The 20,305-nt window shown below is 44.1% G+C and overlaps 1 long non-coding RNA gene across 1 annotated transcript; it reads right to left on the bottom strand.

Moving 5' to 3' along the window:
* Positions 1-273: 273 nt before the first annotated feature.
* On the bottom strand, positions 274-10,735 carry LOC138643524 (uncharacterized). Its single transcript, XR_011314160.1, has 3 exons — positions 10,717-10,735; positions 8,375-8,579; positions 274-406 (listed from the first exon to the last, which is right to left on the bottom strand). It is a non-coding gene; the product is annotated as an uncharacterized lncRNA (long non-coding RNA).
* Between the last annotated feature and the right edge of the window lie 9,570 nt (positions 10,736-20,305).

Raw genomic sequence — 20,305 nt, 5'->3', positions numbered from 1 at the left:
TCAGCTAAACCTGATATGAGGGTAAAGCAATTTACCAATGCAGAATTGAAATAAAAAATTAATTTGATTTAACAATATGAAACAAAGAATAAAAGTAAGAAACTAATAGAAAAGCACAGAACGAAACTCTAACATTTAATATCAACAAAGTCTGAAACAACATACTGTATAATTAAGAACAAACTGACAACATTCTGACACTCCCAGCAGGGCGCACACAGCTGTGAGGACACGCTCGGGGCATTAGTATAGTTAAACACTGCAGATACTTACAGGTAACTTAGATTTCTTGTCTCTGTCGGCCGGAGTGAACACATTCAGGTACAGGCAATCTTCTGAGGAACGGGGCAGCCGTGAAGAGGATGGGTAATTTACTTCTACCCGATGGTCTTCTAACTGTAAACACCTGAAATATACAGAATCCATAGTAGAAAAAAAAAATCACTGACATCACTGAATGCTAGATGTTCTCCTTAGTGTCAGCTGGGGGAAGCTGACCAGAGTGGATTTGTGTTGGAGCCGAAGAGAGATAAGCTGAGTCTCTCTCTAAGAAGAGTCTGCACAGACCTTGTGCACCAATCTGCAAGTATCAGTGGCTGCTATGGATAATAGCCGTTTTTGTTTGACTGAACTGGGAGTATCACAGCCGGCTGTGAGTATCCAAAGTCTAATTTGTTTAGTAAGTGTCTGCACATGGCTAAAGGTACCGTTACACTAAACGACTTAACAACGATCACGACCAGCGATACGACCTGGCCGTGATCGTTGGTAAGTCGTTGTGTGGTCGCTGGGGAGCTGTCACACAGACAGCTCTCTCCAGCGACCAACGATCAGGGAAAAGACTTCGGCATCATTGAAACTGTCTTCAACGATGCCGAAGTCACCGGGTAATATAAATAGAGATGGCGTGCACTCTTAAATCAAAAGAGACAGGTGCAGGCTGAACCTGGATACCATCCAGTAGACCAATCGATTCATAGAAAAACAGCCGCACACAAATATTTGGAGTTTTTTTTCAAATGCAAAGAAAGAGTAGTTTATTGAATTCACCACAGAAGTATAGTAGCGTAGAGGTAACGTTTCGGCCCCAAGGCGGGCCTTTGTCAAACCTCACTTGTTGTAGAGAAAGGTATGGTAAAGAAGGACCCCGCAGAGACGGGACAGACAATGGAGATAAGCAGGCTCCAACAGGAGAGAACACTGGACAATGCGTGGAATGCTTGGAGGCTAAAGCAAGAAAAGTGATCCCAGTCAGGGCTGCGGGTCCGGGTTGTAGGGGTACCTGTAGTGATGTGTAGGTACCCCTACAACCCGGACCCGCAGCCCTGACTGGGATCACTTTTCTTGCTTTAGCCTCCAAGCATTCCACGCATCGTCCAGTGTTCTCTCCTGTTGGAGCCTGCTTATCTCCATTGTCTGTCCCGTCTCTGCGGGGTCCTTCTTTACCATACCTTTCTCTACAACAAGTGAGGTTTGACAAAGGCCCGCCTTGGGGCCGAAACGTTACCTCTACGCTACTATACTTCTGTGGTGAATTCAATAAACTACTCTTTCTTTGCATTTGAAAAAAAACTCCAAATATTTGTGTGCGGCTGTTTTTCTATGAATCGAAGTCACCGGGTAAACATCGGGTTACTAAGTGCAGGGCCGCGCTTAGTAACCCGATATTTACCCTGGTTACCATTGTAAAAGTAAAAAAAAAAAACACTACATACTCACATTCTGATGTCTGTCACGTCCCACGGCGCCGGCCATAAAGCAGAGTCAGAGCACAGAGGTGATGTCACCGCTGTGCTCTGCTTTCCGGCCGGCGCTGACAGTCAGTGCAGGGAAGCTGACGCCGGGGGACGCGACAGACATCAGAATGTAAGTATGTACTGTATTTTTTTCTAACTTTTACAATGGTAACCAGGGTAAATATCGGGTTACTAAGCGCGGCCCTGCGCTTAGTAACCCGATATTTACCCTGATTACAAGTGAACACATTGCTGGATCGGCGTCACACACGCCGATCTAGCGATGACAGCGGGTGATCAGCGACCAAAAAAAGGTCCTGATCATTCCCCACGACCAACGATCTCCCAGCAGGGGCCTGATCGTTGGTCGCTGTCACACATAACGAGATCATTAGCGGGATCGTTGCTACGTCACAAAAAACGTGACGTTGCAACAATATTGTTAACGATATCGTTATGTGTGAAGGTACCTTAAGGCTAGGGATTTTGAGTTTATGGGTTTTGTTGTTTTTTTTTGGTGCTATGCAATCTGTGGAAATAATCGTCACATTGCTTTGACACAAGAATCCAGTTCATGTGTGAACGCTTCCTAATGCCTAAAAAAGAGCTTGAATCCCTAATATTGGTGTTTGAATGCACAGCAGAGTCCAAAAGAGTACAGTAAATATCCTGGGTTACAGCATTGAAAACAGTCTGAAACCATGGAGGAGCTTGTTAAGGAACTGGCCCAGACTACTATGCTGCAGAAGCAGCAGGACCAACAAGAAACCAACAAACTCTTGATCCAAGAGTATCAACAGCAGCAGTAACAGTTTCAGCAGCAGCAGCAGATGACTCTCTTGGCAGAAATTGTCCAGGCCAGGGAGATGGCACCTCACGCCAACCAAAGTGAAGGTATCTGTGTAAGGGGAACTGTATGGGATGCCTTGTAGAAAATGACTCTGGAGGATGTGGTTAAGGCTTTTCTTACTGTATTTAAAATAGTGGCAGACAGGGAGAAACTGTCCCCAGAGCAAAGGCTCTAGCTCCATATCTTATCCGAAAGCAGCAGAAAGCAGACTATGGCCGTGCTCTGCAGTACGGCAAGCTTCGGCAAGGACTTCGGCAAGCTAAAGGTGGAGATTATGGCAGGTTGGAGCGTCACCCTGGCAGTTTGGGTGCAACGGGTGCACCTCTGGCGCTACTAATTGGACAAGCCCCCCTGTTCTCTGCTGTTTGATCTGTTACATATGGTGCAAATTTGATTGCAGCCTGAGACTTGCTCTCAGGCACAATGGTGGTGGACTGATTTATCAACTCACTACCTAAATCTATGCAAAGCTGGTTTTGCCCAAGGGAATCCCCAGAATGCAGATGACTTTGTGAGCCTTGTGGAAAGATACTTGGCCATGGAGAACACCCTGTGTAGTCAAGGGAGCTTGAGGTCACTGTTCTGGGATACAGAAAACAAAGGGCCCAAGACCACATCTGGTAGGGTGCCGAAAGACCCAGGACGGGTCAGAGCTGGGTTTTCAAAGGGTAAACCTTGCATCATTATCTGTTAGCAAGGTGTCGTGCCCCGAGGTAAATATCAGCTAATTGTCTGTGGCTGGAGCTACTTCTACTTCATCTATCCTGCCTGCCATGCCTCAGGAGTGCCAGGTAAGTGTGAACTGTGTCCAAGTGACAAGACTTCTGGACTCAGGGAGCTTGATGACCCTGACAAGGTCCACAGTTCTGCATGTGCTAGTCTCTGGGAAGAGGGTGGGGGTAAGGTGAATCCACAGAGATGCTAAGAACTATCCTATTGCCCAAGATGACATATTCGTATCCTGTGGTTCCGTGTCTCAACAAGTGGGATCGGTCAAGGACTTGTTGCATGCTATTGTTATCAGTCGAGATTTTCCTTTGTTCTGAGACTCATGGGCTGAAGCCGTAGCACCCAAGTGGTCCAGAATGCCGCTAGTAGTCGGCTATAGTAACAAAGGCACATGATGTAAACGTGAATTTCTGTTCATTCTACAGGCTAGAAAGGAGGATGAGGAAGTATCTCATGAAACCAATATCCCTGTCCTGGAGGAGTCCCAGGACAACTGCTCAAGGAGTTAAAGGTAGAAGATAGTTTTGAAAATGTGTGTTAAATGGTGTTCCTCAGGAGTTGGGAGACGATAATTTCCGAAATTGGCCAGGCATAATGATCTGATGTTTCATGGGACAGGTAAAAAAGTGCCTCCTCAAGGTGCAAAAGGAAAAATCCAGGAGGTATAATAGGTAAGTTCAGGGGAGAAAATGTAAGCCTGGAGATCAGGGACTTGTGTTAGTGACGACAGGAGAGCACAAGTTCCTTACCCAGTGGCAGGTACCTATAGTGTTGCTAAGATTCCAAGGCACCTGTGATGACACAGCATTTCTTCTTCATTATGCCAGACATAATTCAGTAGGCCCAAAATCATAAACTGTTGTCTGAAGTTTTGACTCTGTTTGTAGGTTGAATTAATATTTGTAAATGAACGAATTTGTAAATGGAAGAATATTTACCTCTTCTATCAGCTCCTACAGTTTATTGTACTGTTATCTTTGCAAAAAAGGGATGCAGAGTCACTGAACAATGATGTTTGCTGTTATGTCGATTACACATTGTAATGGTCCATGCAGTTTGTTGACCTGCAAACATTCAAGGATAAACTATAAATAATCTAAGGAAGGAAAGTTGTGAACTATATAACGAGATTGTGCCTCTGTTCCAGGGGAGTCTACAGAATGTTAGCTTAGGAGACCAAGGCCCCAAACTAAGAACACAGATCTGCTTTATTGACCATCACTGATCTCCTGGGATGTCTCGAAGAATCCAGGTTGGGACAATCAGGCCACCTGGTATATATCTCACTGCTCTTGGCTATCTTCCTAAGCATGTCGTTACCTACTATCTGTGGAGGGCCCACAAAAAGCGGGGTGCCACTGGTGGGGGTAATCGGCCCTGGAAGCAGCTCTAATACTGGCGAAAGGGAGACTCTGTAACTTACGCCACCTTGGCTATGTTGCTGGGACTGTTCTACATGCTATTGTTTGTTGGTGGTTCACTAAATTATTGCCACACCCTGGAGTTGTCTGAGTAGTGTTCTGCCCACAGGAAGAGAGAGCAAGTGTCACACCGTTAACGGCGATAAAGGGGCAGGACGGCGTACTGGAACCCGCACCTGTCCTTGCCACTATAAGGGGCCCTGGCTTTCCCTTATCTCAGGGGTACCTATGAAGGTTAGGAGGCCTGAGCCGCCAGCGTATCCCTGTCTCCTGTGCAGGCCCTATCAGTGACCCCCTCTCCCCCCAAGAGAGGTGGACTGCACCAGTGTATAAATATCACCATACAGAGTATACAGACAAGGAAAAGGAAAACCACACTTAGCTTAATGCTGCAAGGCACAGCACAGCAGGAAGAAACACCAGATACAACGGACACAGCTGTAGAACAACAGTTCCCAGCTAGCTCCTACTCCTGGCTTGGTCGCTGAGGAATGAACTAACACCGACAGTCAGCTGATGAACCAGGTGACCTCTTAAAGGATGGAGGGAGTGGTCACCACAAACATCAGCCGACCCAGCAGCAATGCAATAACATCAGCAGCCACCGGGGGGAAAAAACTGCATTAACCCCCGATCACCAGAAAGGAAAAAAGGTCTTAAACTGAGGCAACCAGATCTGCCACAAATAAAAAATTGGATCGTGACAGTACCCCCCTTTCAATGAGGGGCCTCTGGACCCTCAACACTGGACCTCACCAGTAAGCAACCTACAGTGAGAACGACTCGATTCACCAGAGTTCACCTCCCCAGTCACCTGACCCTCAGGTTTACGGTGGACACAGCACGGTGGAGAAGACAACGTAGGCGGCACAAATCTCCAGAGCGCCGACCTGTGGAATGAGTTGTGTATGGGCATTATTGAGGGTAACTCCAACTGGTAAGTATTCGAACTGACAATGGCTGACACCCGATTTGGCCCGATTACCCTCGAACTCCAGATTCCAGTTCCACCCTTCCACCTGATATTTTTGGTGGACACCCAAAAGTAGTCATTCACACACACTGAACGTTTATTTTCACGCATGCGTCTGCCACAAGATGGTGAACTCTTTACAGAACCGACAACAGAGGCATCCCCCTGTGTCACCATACTCACACCCCCACTATGCACCGAGGGAACCACCATCCTCCTCTGACCCCTCCTCCTGAGGGTAAAGTCTTGCCCCTACTTCCTTTAAGCACCTCTAATGCCCCCACTGGAGAAGAAGGGGTAGGTTGTAGAAGGACGGCAGAGATCGTAGCTCCAGGGCAGCAGTCCTCACACGACTGACCCCAGCTGACTACTTCTCTGGACTGCCAGTCTATGACAGGGTTGTGTCTTTTCAACCAAGGGAGACCTAAGACAATGGGAGTTGGTATGCCCTCCAAGACGTAACATGACAGGTACTCTTCATGTCAAGCCCCTATACGCAGAAGTATATTGTCAACGACTTGGGTAATGGTCCCCTGGCTGAGCCGTACAGAGTCAATCGCCTGGACGCTTAGGGGTCTAGCTAGCGACCTACTCATCAGGCCATGTGTCTGGACAAAATGAGCATTCACCAAATTGACTCCTGCTCCACTGTCCACCAGCACCGGAATATTCTCAGTTACCCCACCAACAACCACCTCAGCAGGTAAAGTACACTGAGACGAAAAAATGGAGGAAATATACACTCCCTGGTCTCTTCCTTCCACACAACCAGGGGGACATGGCTTTTTAGATGGAACAGGTATTTTGGTGCGAGCTGGGCAGACATTGATAAAATGACCAGTGTGCCCACAGTAGAAACATGCCCCCACACCACGGCGAACCCCAGACAACCCCGTTTGGGATCCAACTCCTCCCAGCTGCATGGGTTCGTCCGCCTGCCCAGGTGTGTCCTCCTCCCTAGCAAGGACTATAGGGGGCACATTTGGTGTGTGCCTCTCTCTCAAGCGTCTATCCACCTGGATGGCAAGGGACATGGCGGCCTCAAATGACTTGGGGGCGGCGTACTGCACCAGAGTATCTTGTAACCTAGGGGACAGACCCTGCACAAAATGGCTCCTAAAGACCGGGTCATTCCACTGTGTGTCAGTGGCCCACCTCCTGAACTCTGAACAGTAGTCCTCCGCCGGCCGGCCCCCCTGCTTGATCTTACGGAGTCGGGATTCCGCCAAGGAGACGCCGTCCGGGTCACCATATACCAGCGCTGTAAAAAACTCGTCCACTGACCGTAGAGATAGAGAACCAGTCGGCAGGGAGAAGGTCCAGTATTGGGGATCACCTTTAAGAAGGGAAATGATGATTCCACCCGTTGTTCCTTACTCCCTGATGAACGAGGGCGGAGAATAAAGTATAACTTACAGGCCTCCTTAAAAACCAAAAATGTAACTCTCCCACCAGAGAACCTGTCAGGAAGAGATCTCTTGGGCTCTGATTGAGCATGTACATGGGCTGAAGCCCAAAACCCCACCAAATGCTGCAGCTGCTGCACCACCTCACCACGCAGCACCTTAAACTCGTCGGTGAGGGTCTGAAGCAGTTGGACAAAGGCCTGCATCTAAGCCATGGCTCACCAGAAAAAATGTGAAGGTCGGTGTTAATGTCACGGCGTTAACGGCGATAAAGGGGCAGGACGGCGTACTGGGACCCGCACCTGTCCCTGCCACTATAAGGGGCCCTGGCTTTCCCTTATCTCAGGGGTACCTATGAAAGTTAGGAGAACTGAGCCGCCAGCGTATCCCTGTCTCCTGTGCAGGCCCTATCAGTGACCCCCTCTCCCCCCAAGAGAAGTGGACTGCACCAGTGTATAAACATCACCATAACAGAGTATACAGACAAGGAAAAGGAAAACCACACTTAGCTTAATGCTGCAAGGCACAGCACAGCAGGAAGAAACACCAGATACAACGGACACAGCTGTAGAACAACAGTTCCCAGCTAGCTCCTACTCCTGGCTTGGTCGCTGAAGAATGAACTAACACCGACAGTCAGCTGATGAACCAGGTGACCTCTTAAAGGATGGAGGGAGTGGTCACCACAAACATCAGCTGAGCCAGCAGCAATGCAGTAACATCAGCGGCCACCGGGGAAGGGGGAGGGACTGCATTAACCCCCGATGACCAGAAAGAAAAAAAGATCTTAAACTGAGGCAACCAGATCTGCCACAAATTCAAAATTGGATTGTGACAGCAAGTGTTAAGTGGTATGTGCTAGTGGACTAGAGCATCCACTGACCCCCATGTCTCCACAGCACAACAGAAAGTTTGGATAAAGTGTAGATTTTATTCCATCCTTAAAATGCATGGTGAAATTACAAAAATGAGGTAGACTATGCAACATTTTGGCCCCAACAGGCTTTTTTCAAGTCAGAAATACAATAAAAATCACAGCCATGGTGCCTGGACAAGGCTAGGAATTTTGTGGTTATGGCTTTATTTCGATGCTGTGCAACCTACGGAAATAAACGTCACATTGTTATGACACAAGAATCCAGTGCCTGTGGGAAAGCTACCTAAGGCCTACCTGATAACGTGAAATTCTATACATACATACAGTAAATATGTACACACAATATGTCACTACAGCCTCATCACAAATACATGACACTCACATGGGAGGAGGATAGGAGGCATCAATGACAGATTTCCAAGGCTCCGGAGGTTCGGGGTTACCAAATCTCAGTGGTCCCACAGGAGGTTTCGCAAAAGGAACTCCGAAAAATCCATCTATGGCCCTAGATGTCTCCTTCACCGGCACTGTGATGCCCCGTAGTTCTCCATACTTAGTGGTTACCAATGGTCTTTCAACGTTCACACCTAAAATCAAAGGTATTATTGGGGATAATTAAAGATAGTATTAATGTTTTATATTCTCATTAGTGGCTTCTCCTGCTATTACACCTTGTACTACTGATATATATTTACTAATCTTTACTGTACAAGTATTAATGATTATAATTACTGCACCCCCCACTACTCGGACAAGAACTGCTATAATACTAACATCTATTGCTCAGCAAATAACTACTACTATAATACTGCTCCTATGTACAAGAATATAATTACTATAATACTGCTCCTATATACAAGAATATAACTACTATAATACTGCTCCTATGTACAAGAATATAATTACTATAATACTGCTCCTATATACAAGAATATAACTACTATAATACTGCCCCTATGTACAAGAATATAACTACTATAATACTGCCCCTATGTACAAGAATATAACTACTATAATACTGCCCCCTATGTACAAGAATATAACTACTATAATACTGCTCCTATGTACAAGAATATAACTACTATAATACTGCTCCTATGTACAAGAATATAACTACTATAATACTGCCCCTATGTACAAGAATATAACTACTATAATACTGCCCCTATGTACAAGAATATAACTACTATAATACTGCTCCTATTTACAAGAATATAACTACTATAATACTGCCCCCTATGTACAAGAATATAACTACTATAATACTGCTCCCTATGTACAAGAATATAACTACTATAATACTGCCCCTATGTACAAGAATATAACTACTATAATACTGCTCCTATATACAAGAATATAACTACTATAATACTGCCCCCTATGTACAAGAATATAACTACTATAATACCGCTCCTATGTACAAGAATATAACCACTATAATACTGCTCCTATGTACAAGAATATAACTACTATAATACTGCTCCTATGTACAAGAATATAACTACTATAATACTGCTCCTATTTACAAGAATATAACTACTATAATACTGGCATTACGTACAAGAATATAACTGCTAAAATACTGCCCCCTATGTACAAGAATATAACTACTATAATACTGCCCCTATGTACAAGATATAACTACTATAATACCGCCCCCTATGTACAAGAATATAACTACTATAATACTGCTCCTATGTACAAGAATATAACTACTATAATACTGCTCATATGTACAAGAATATAACTACTATAATACTGCTCCTATGTACAGGAATATAACTACTATAATACTGCCCCTATGTACAAGATATAACTACTATAATACCGCCCCCTATGTACAAGAATATAACTACTATAATACTGCTCCTATGTACAAGAATATAACTACTATAATACTGCCCCTATGTCCAAGAATATAACTACTATAATACTGCTCCTATGTACAAGAATATAACTACTATAATACTGCTCCTATGTACAAGAATATAACTACTATAATACTGCTCCTATGTACAAGAATATAACTACTATAATACTTCCCCCTATGTACAAGAATATAACTACTATAATACTGATCCCCATGTACAAGAATATAACTACTATAATACTACTCATATGTACAAGAATATAACTACTATAATACTGCCCCTATGTACAAGAATATAACTACTATAATACTGCTCCTATGTACAAGAATATAACTACTATAATACTTCCCCCTATGTACAAGAATATAACTACTATAATACTGATCCCCATGTACAAGAATATAACTACTATAATACTGCCTCTATGTACAAGAATATAACTACTATAATACTGCTCCTATGTACAAGAATATAACTACTATAATACTGCTCCTATGTACAAGAATATAACTACTATAATACTGCTCCTATGTACAGGAATATAACTACTATAATACTGCTCCTATGTACAGGAATATAACTACTATAATACTGCCTCTATGTACAAGAATATAACTACTATAATACTGCTCCTATGTACAAGAATATAACTACTATAATACTGCCCCTATGTACAGGAATATAACTACTATAATACTGCTCCTATGTACAAGAATATAACTACTATAATACTGCCTCTATGTACAAGAATATAACTACTATAATACTGCTCCTATGTACAAGAATATAACTACTATTTTGATGGAAATATATAAAATATATAGATTCACTTGAGTATATACATTAAACTAACAGGTAAAATATAGATTATAATCAATTGCTTAAAATAGCCGCTGAAGACCAGACAATGCCTTGGGACTTTCCAGAGATGAAGAGGAACTCAAGATATCTGAACTTTGGCCAGATTACAGAAAAAGTGACAGTTACATATTATTTGCTTAATCAGCCTGTTGCTATGCCTTAACCGCAATATTTCATATATTTAGATAACCAATAACAGAGAAGCTTGACCATAGGATCATTAACTAACCTCCCTTCTATATGCAACTATGAAAGCATATGTTACCATAATAAAGTATGGTGTTGAGAAAATATTATTCTGTCACCTTGGTGTGCGGTGTCATTTGTCCGAGTGCGAAAACTCAGCCTAATTTGGAACGGATGCTGCAGACACTGGGATAGATTTATCTAAACAAATTTCTATAACACTTTAATACTGCCCCCCTATATACATGAAGATAACTACTATAATACTGATCATATATACATGAAGATAACTACTATAATACTGCTCCTATGTAGAAGAATATAACTACTATAATACTGCCCCTATGTACAAGAATATAACTACTATAATACTGCCCCCCTATATACATGAAGATAACTACTATAATACTGCTCCTATGTACAAGAATATAACTACTATAATACTGCCTTCTATGTACAAGAATATAACTACTATAATACTGCCCCCCTATATACATGAAGATAACTACTATAATACTGCTCCTATGTACAAGAATATAACTACTATAATACTGCCACCTATGTACAAGAATATAACTACTATAATACTGCTCCTATGTTCAAGAATATAACTAATATAATACCGCTCCTATGTACAAAAATAACTACTATAATACTGCCCCCTATGTACAAGAATATAACTACTATAATACTGCTCCTATGTTCAAGAATATAACTAATATAATACTGCCCCTATGTACAAGAATATAACTACTATAATACGGCCTTCTATGTACAAGAATATAACTCCTATAATACTGCTCCTATGTACAAGAATATAACTACTATAATACTGCCCCCTATGTACAAGAATACAACTACTATAATACTGCTCCTATATACAAGAATATAACTACTATAATACTGCTCCTATGTACAAGAATATCACTACTATAATACTGCTCCTATGTACAAGAATATAACTACTATAATACTGCCCCCTATGTACAAGAATACAACTACTATAATACTGCTCCTATGTACAAGAATATAACTACTATAATACTGCCCCTATGTACAAGAATATAACTACTATAATACTGCCCCCCTATATACATGAAGATAACTACTATAATACTGCTCCTATGTACAAGAATATAACTACTATAATACTGCCTTCTATGTACAAGAATATAACTACTATAATACTGCCCCCCTATATACATGAAGATAACTACTATAATACTGCTCCTATGTACAAGAATATAACTACTATAATACTGCCCCCTATGTACAAGAATATAACTACTATAATACTGCTCCTATGTTCAAGAATATAACTAATATAATACCGCTCCTATGTACAAAAATAACTACTATAATACTGCCCCCTATGTACAAGAATATAACTACTATAATACTGCTCCTATGTTCAAGAATATAACTAATATAATACTGCCCCTATGTACAAGAATATAACTACTATAATACGGCCTTCTATGTACAAGAATATAACTCCTATAATACTGCTCCTATGTACAAGAATATAACTACTATAATACTGCCCCCTATGTACAAGAATACAACTACTATAATACTGCTCCTATATACAAGAATATAACTACTATAATACTGCTCCTATGTACAAGAATATCACTACTATAATACTGCTCCTATGTACAAGAATATAACTACTATAATACTGCCCCCTATGTACAAGAATACAACTACTATAATACTGCTCCTATGTACAAGAATATAACTACTATAATACTGCTCCTATGTACAAGAATATAACTACTATAATACTGCCCCCTATGTACAAGAATACAACTACTATAATACTGCTCCTATGTACAAGAATATAACTACTATAATACTGCTCCTATGTACAAGTATATAACTACTATAATACTGTCCCCTATGTACAAGAATATAGCTACTATAATACTGCCCCTATGTACAGGAATATAACTACTATAATACTGCTCCTATGTACAAGAATATAGCTACTATAATACTGCCCCTATGTACAAGAATATAACTACTATAATACTGCTCCTATGTACAAGAATACAACTACTATAATACTGCACATTTATGCACATTATTTGCTCCCTCTATATTCCTCCTTCATTCCTATGTTATAGCAGAGGCGTAGCTAGAGCTTTTGCCGCCCGGGGCTGTTCCCGAGTTTGGCGCCCCCCCCCCCATCCCAGCTCAATACACACAAAGGTTACCAAAAATGGTTTTCCTGTTTTGTAGAACTTAAACTGGGCCTAATGGTGTCACCCCCACATGCCACACCTGTGACTTAATACCACCACACCATGACCAGGCCACATAGTGACCGAATAATACTACATACAAGGGACAAATACCACCGCACCATTTCCAGACCACATATTACCACCACATAGTGACTGAATACTACAATACTGATCAGTAATAAAAAAAAAAACCACAATACTATCACCATAAGTGCCAGTATTCACAGGAGATCTGTACTTAGTATGCAGTGTCTGTGTAGAGGTAATACAGAGATCACTGGTGACATTATACACAGGACCTCTATATAGTATACAGTGTATAGTGTCAGTGTATAGGTAACACTGACTCACCAGTGACGTCTCTAGGTGAAGTCCTTCATCTTTTATCCAGCACAGACCGCCATCATTCCTTCCAGCCAGGACTCGTTCCTGCAGGAAATAACACAGTTATCTCGAGCTCCGCTTGCAGAACACATTACTTAATTTTTCACAACTTCTACATTACACCACATGAAGAAAAAAAGGTGATATAGTATCACTCTGCACAGTAACAGGACCGCCCCCCCATTTAAAACAGTATACTCAAAAAATAAAATAAATACATCACTGCAGTAACAATATCCCTTAATTAGCCCCTATGGTAATAATATTCCCCACCCTGGCCCCGTTTATCTCATTCCTGGCTCCAGCCATATGTTGTCGTATCCTGCCCTCATGAGTATCCATTCTACCCCATATGATCTCCCCATCCTGCCCCACCAGCCTCCATCGTATCCGTCCTGCCCCATGATCCAATCCTGCCCCGTGTCTCCAATCATGCCCCGTATCTACATTCTGCCCATGCCTCAAGTCCTGCCCCCAGTGTGTCCAGCATATTACCCCCATGTTGTCCAGCAATCTGCCCCAGTGTCCAGCATATTACCCCCATGTTGTCCAGCAATCTGCCCCAGTGTGTCCAGCAATCTGCCCCAGTATGTCCAGCATATTACCCCCAGTGTGTCCAGCAATCTGCCCTCAGTGTGTCCAGCAATCTGCCCCAGTGTCCAGCCTTTCCCCAGTGTGTCCAGCAGTCTGCCCCAGTGTGTCCAGCATATTACCCCCAGTGTCCAGCATTGCCCCAGTGTGTCCAGTATATTACCCCCAGTGTGTCCAGCAATCTGCCCCAGTGTCCAGCATTGCCCCAGTGTGTCCAGAAGTCTGCCCCAGGGTCTCCAGCATTGCCTCAATGTGTCCAGAAATCTGCCCCAGGGTCTCCAGTATTGCCCCAGTGTGTCCAGCAATCTGCCCCAGGGTCTCCAGTATTGCCCCAGTGTGTCCAGCATTCTGCCCCATAGTCTCCTGTACTGCCCCAGTGTGTCCAGCATTCTGCCCCATGGTCTCCAGTATTGCCCCAGTGTGTCCAGCAATCTGCCCCATGGTCTCCTGTATTGCCCCAGTGTGTCCAGCATTCTGCCCCATGGTCTCCTGTATTGCCCCAGTGTGTCCAGCATTCTGCCCCATGGTCTCCAGCATTGCCCCAGCCCCAGACAGTCAGAAATAAAGAAAAAAAAAAAAAGTAAAATCCTCACCTCTCCCGTTCCTAGCGCAGGTCCGGTGCAGCCAGTCAGCGCCTCTCCGGCTCTGCGACGCACAGGACAGAGAGGCAGAGCGGCGCGCACAGTAGTGACGTCATCGCGCCCTCTGCTCTGAGACGTCGCAGAGTCAGAGGACGCTGCAGCTGCCGGCGCCGCAGGAACCAGGAGAGGTGAGTATAGAGCGGGGGGCGGGACCCGGGGGTGGGGGGAGCTGGCCCTGGTCGTGGCGGCGGACGGCGCCGCCCGAAGATTTAAAGGGGCGTCTTTTTTTTTTTTTTATCTTCTGCAGCGCCGGCCGCCCCCAGCATTGTGCCGCCCGGGGCGGACCGCCCCCCCCGCACCCCCCTTCCTACGCCACTGACCGCACGTGTCAGCTTAGATACAGCACGGAGCATGTCATGATCCCAATGGCAGGGGATCACAAAAGGACAAGCACACAAAAAACAGAACAAGCTCTAGGGTGATGGAAACTGAGCTGACCGCGATCCTGAACCTAATTCACAACACTAGCAGTAGCCGGGGAACGTGCCTACGATGATTCTAGACGTCTCGCGCCAGCCGAAGGACTAGCTTCCCCTATTAGAAGAAACAAAGACCTCTCTTGCCTCCAGAGAAACACCCCACAGAAATAGCAGCCCCCCACATGTAATGACGGTGAAATGAGAGGAAAGCACATACGTAGTAATGAAAACAGATTCAGCAAAATGAGGCCCGCTAAAACTAGATAGCAGAGGATACAAAAGTGAACTGCGCGGTCAGCGAAAAACCCTACAAAAAACCATCCTGAAATTACCTGAACTCATGTGCCAACTCATGGAACATGAGGAGTAATATCAGCCCACTAGAGCAACAAGCAACAAGGAATCACATAACTGCAAGCTGGACTAAAACAAAAATAAAGCAAAACGTGGAACAGGAAAATCAAAAACTTAGCTTGTCCTGATGATTACAAAAGCGGAAAGCAGAGGTAACAAGACACACTGATTACATTGATCGCCGGCGAGGAAATGACAAGAAAGCCAGGTTAAATAGGAAACTCCCATATCCTGATAGAACAGGTGGACACCAGAGACCGCAGAGAACACAAGTCACCCAGTACCATCTGTAACCACCAGAGGGAGCCCAAAAACAGAATCCACAACAGTACCCCCCCCTTGAGGAGGGGTCACCGAACCCTCACGAGAACCACCAGGGCGACCAGGATGAGCCCTATGAAATGCACTGACCAAATCAGCAGCATGAACATCAGAGGCAACCACCCAAGAATTATCCTCCTGACCATAACCCTTCCACTTGACCAAATACTGAAGTTTCCGTCTGGAAACACGAGAATCCAAGATCTTCTCCACAACATACTCCAATTCTCCCTCTACCAGCACCGGAGCAGGAGGTTCAAGCGAAGGAACAACAGGTACCTCATACTTCCGCAACAACGACCGATGGAACACATAATGAATAGCAAACGATGCCGGGAGATCCAAACGAAACGACACAGGGTTAAGAATTTCCAAGATCCTATAGGGACCGATAAACCGAGGCTTGAACTTAGGAGAAGAGACCTTCATAGGAACAAAACGAGAAGACAACCACACCAAGTCCCCAACACGAAGTCGAGGACCCACGCGGCGACGGCGATTAGCAAACTGCTGAGCCCTCTCCTGGGACAACTTCAAATTGTCCACCACATGACTCCAAATCTGATGCAACCTATCCACCACCATGTCCACTCCAGGACAATCAGAAGGTTCCACCTGACCAGAGGAAAAACGAGGATGAAACCCCGAATTACAAAAGAAAGGAGAAACCAAGGTAGCAGAACTAGCCCGATTATTAAGGGCAAATTCGGCAAGCGGCAAAAAGGTAACCCAGTCATCTTGATCAGCAGAAACAAAACACCTTAAATAAGTTTCCAAGGTCTGATTAGTTCGTTCCGTCTGGCCATTCGTCTGAGGATGGAATGCAGACGAAAAGGACAAATCAATGCCCATCTTAGCACAGAACGTCCGCCAAAATCTAGACGCAAACTGGGATCCCCTGTCAGAAACAATGTTCTCCGGAATCCCATGCAAAGGAACCACGTTCTGAAAAAACAGAGGGACCAACTCAGAGGAGGAAGGTAACTTAGTTCATCTGGTCCCCTTGCCTATCTTAGAAAAGCGGTCACACACAACCCAGATGACGGACATTTTTTGAGAGACAGGGAGATCCGAAATAAAGTCCATGGAAATGTGCGTCCAAGGCCTCTTCGGGATAGGCAAAGGTGACAACAATCCACTGGCCCGAGAACAGCAAGGCTTAGCCCGAGCGCAAACTTCACAAGACTGCACAAAAGAACGCACATCCCTCGACAAGGAAGGCCACCAAAAAGACCTGGCCACCAAGTCTCTAGTACCAAATATTCCAGGATGACCTGCCAACTCAGAAGAATGGACCTCGGAGATGACTCTACTGGTCCAATTATCCGGAACAAACAGTCTTTCAGGCGGACAACGATCAGGTTTATCCGCCTGAAACTCCTGCAAAGCACGTCGCAAGTCTGGGAAGACAGCCGACAAAATCACCCCATCCCTAAGGATACCAGTGAGCTCAGAATTTCCAGGGGAATCAGGCACAAAACTCCTAGAAAGAGCATCCGCCTTCACATTCTTTGAACCTGGCAGGTATGAAACCACAAAATCGAAACGGGAGAAAAACAGTGACCAACGAGCCTGTCTAGGATTCAGAAGCTTGGCAGACTCAAGGTAAATCAGATTTTTGTGATCAGTCAAGACCACCACACGATGTCTAGCACCCTCAAGCCAATGACGCCACTCCTCAAATGCCCACTTCATGGCCAAAAGCTCCCGATTACCAACATCATAATTCCGCTCAGTGGGCGAAAACTTTCTAGAAAAGAACGCACATGGCTTCATCACCGAGCAATCGGAGCTTCTCTGTGACAAAACCGCCCCCGCTCCAATCTCAGAAGCATCAACCTCAACCTGAAAAGGAAGCGAAACATCTGGCTGACGCAACACAGGAGCAGAAGAAAACCGGCGCTTAAGTTCCTGAAAGGCCTCCACAGCCGCAGGAGACCAATCAGCAACATCAGCACCCTTCTTAGTCAAATCCGTCAAAGGCTTAACAACACTAGAAAAATTAGTTATAAAACGACGATAAAAATTAGCAAAGCCCAAGAACTTCTGTAGACTCTTAAGAGATGTAGGCTGCGTCCAGTCACAAATAGCTTGAACCTTGACGGGATCCATCTCAATAGTAGAAGGGGAAAAAATATACCCCAAAAAAGAAATCTTCTGGACTCCAAAGAGACACTTTGAACCTTTTACAAACAAAGAATTGGCCCGCAGGACCTGAAACACCTTCCTGACCTGCTGAACATGAGACTCCCAGTCATCAGAAAAAAACAAAATATCATCCAAATACACGATAATAAATTTATCCAGATATTCACGGAAAATATCGTGCATAAAGGACTGGAAGACAGAAGGAGCATTAGAAAGTCCAAAAAGCATCACCAAATACTCAAAATAGCCCTCAGGCGTATTAAATGCGGTTTTCCACTCATCACCCTGCTTAATCCGCACAAGATTATACGCAACCCGAAGATCAATCTTAGTGAACCATTTAGCCCCCTTAATGCGACCGAACAAATCAGTCAACAAAGGCAAAGGATACTGATATTTGACCGTAATCTTATTCAAAAGACGGTAATCTATACAAGGCCTCAAGGAACCATCTTTTTTGGCCACGAAAAAAAAACCTGCTCCCAAAGGAGACGAAGATGGACGGATATGTCCCTTTTCCAAAGACTCCTTAACATAATCCCGCATAGCAGTATGCTCTGGCACTGACAGATTGAACAAACGACCTTTAGGAAATTTACTGCCAGGAATCAAATCTATAGCACAATCGCAATCCCTGTGAGGAGGAAGCGAATTGAGCTTAGGCTCCTCAAAAACATCCCGATAATCAGACAAAAATACAGGAACCTCAGAAGGAGTAGATGAAGCGATAGAAATCGGAGGTGCATCATCATGAACCCCCTGACATCCCCAGCTTAACACAGACATCGTTTTCCAGTCCAAGACTGGGTTATGAGTTTGTAACCATGGCAGACCAAGCACTAAGACATCATGTAAATTATACAGTACCAGGAAGCGAATCACCACCTGATGAACGGGAGTCATACGCATGGTCACGTGTGTCCAGTACTGAGGTTTATTCATAGCCAAAGGTGTAGAGTCAATTCCTTTCAAAGGAATAGGGCCTTCCAGAGGCTCCAGACTAAACCCACAGTGGTTGGCAAATGACCAATCCATAAGACTCAGGGCAGCGCCTGAATCCATATAGGCATCGACGGAAATGGCTGATAATGAACAAATCAGAGTCACAGACAGAATGAACTTAGACTGTAAAGTACTAATGGCAACAGACTTATCAACCTTTTTTGTGCGTTTAGAGCATGCTGATATAACATGAGCTGAATCACCACAATAAAAACACAACCCATTTTTCCGCCTATAGTTTTGCCGTTCACTTCTGGACTGAATTCTATCACATTGCATTGTCTCAGGTGCCTGTTCAGAAGACACCGCCAAATGGTGCACAGGTTTGCGCTCCCGTAAACGCCGATCAATCTGAATAGCCATAGTCATAGACTCATTCAGACCTGTAGGCGCCGGGAACCCCACCATAACATCTTTAATGGCCTCAGAAAGGCCATCTCTGAATTTTGCAGCCAGAGCGCACTCATTCCACTGAGTAAGCACCGACTATTTCCGAAATTTCTGACAATATATTTCTGCTTCATCTTGCCCCTGAGAGAGAGCCAATAAAGCTTTTTCAGCCTGAATCTCTAGGTTAGGTTCCTCATAGAGCAAACCCAATGCCAGAAAAAACGCATCCACATTGAGCAACGCAGGATCCCCTGGTGCCAATGCAAATGCCCAATTCTGAGGGTCACCCAGCAGGAAAGATATAACAATCTTGACTTGCTGAGCAGGGTCTCCAGAGGAGCGAGATTTCAAAGAAAGAAACAACTTGCAATTGTTCCTAAAATTCAGAAAACTAGATCTATCTCCAGAAAAAAACTCTGGGATAGGAATTCTAGGTTCAGACATAGGAGCATGTACAACAAAATCTTGTATATTTTGAACCTTAGCAGCAAGATTATTCAGGCTGGAAGCCAAACTCTGGACGTCCATGATAAACAGCTGAGGTCAGAGCCATTCAAGGATTAAGAGGAGGTAAGACGCAGCCAGGCTGCAATTAAGGCTAGGCAGCAAACTCTGAGGGAAAAAAAAAAAAAACTTCCTCAGACTACTTATCCTCCTACTTCAGCCAATACGATTACCACTTTTGGGCCGGCGATACTGTCATGATCCCAATGGCAGGGGATCACAAAAGGACAAGCACACAAAAAACAGAACAAGCTCTAGGGTGATGGAAACTGAGCTGACCGCGATCCTGAACCTAATTCACAACACTAGCAGTAGCCGGGGAACGTGCCTACGATGATTCTAGACGTCTCGCGCCAGCCGAAGGACTAGCTTCCCCTATTAGAAGAAACAAA

Source organism: Ranitomeya imitator, chromosome 6 (assembly GCF_032444005.1).
Source record: "Ranitomeya imitator isolate aRanImi1 chromosome 6, aRanImi1.pri, whole genome shotgun sequence".
Taxonomy (NCBI): domain Eukaryota; kingdom Metazoa; phylum Chordata; class Amphibia; order Anura; family Dendrobatidae; genus Ranitomeya; species Ranitomeya imitator.
This window is presented reverse-complemented; position numbering and strand designations above follow the sequence as displayed.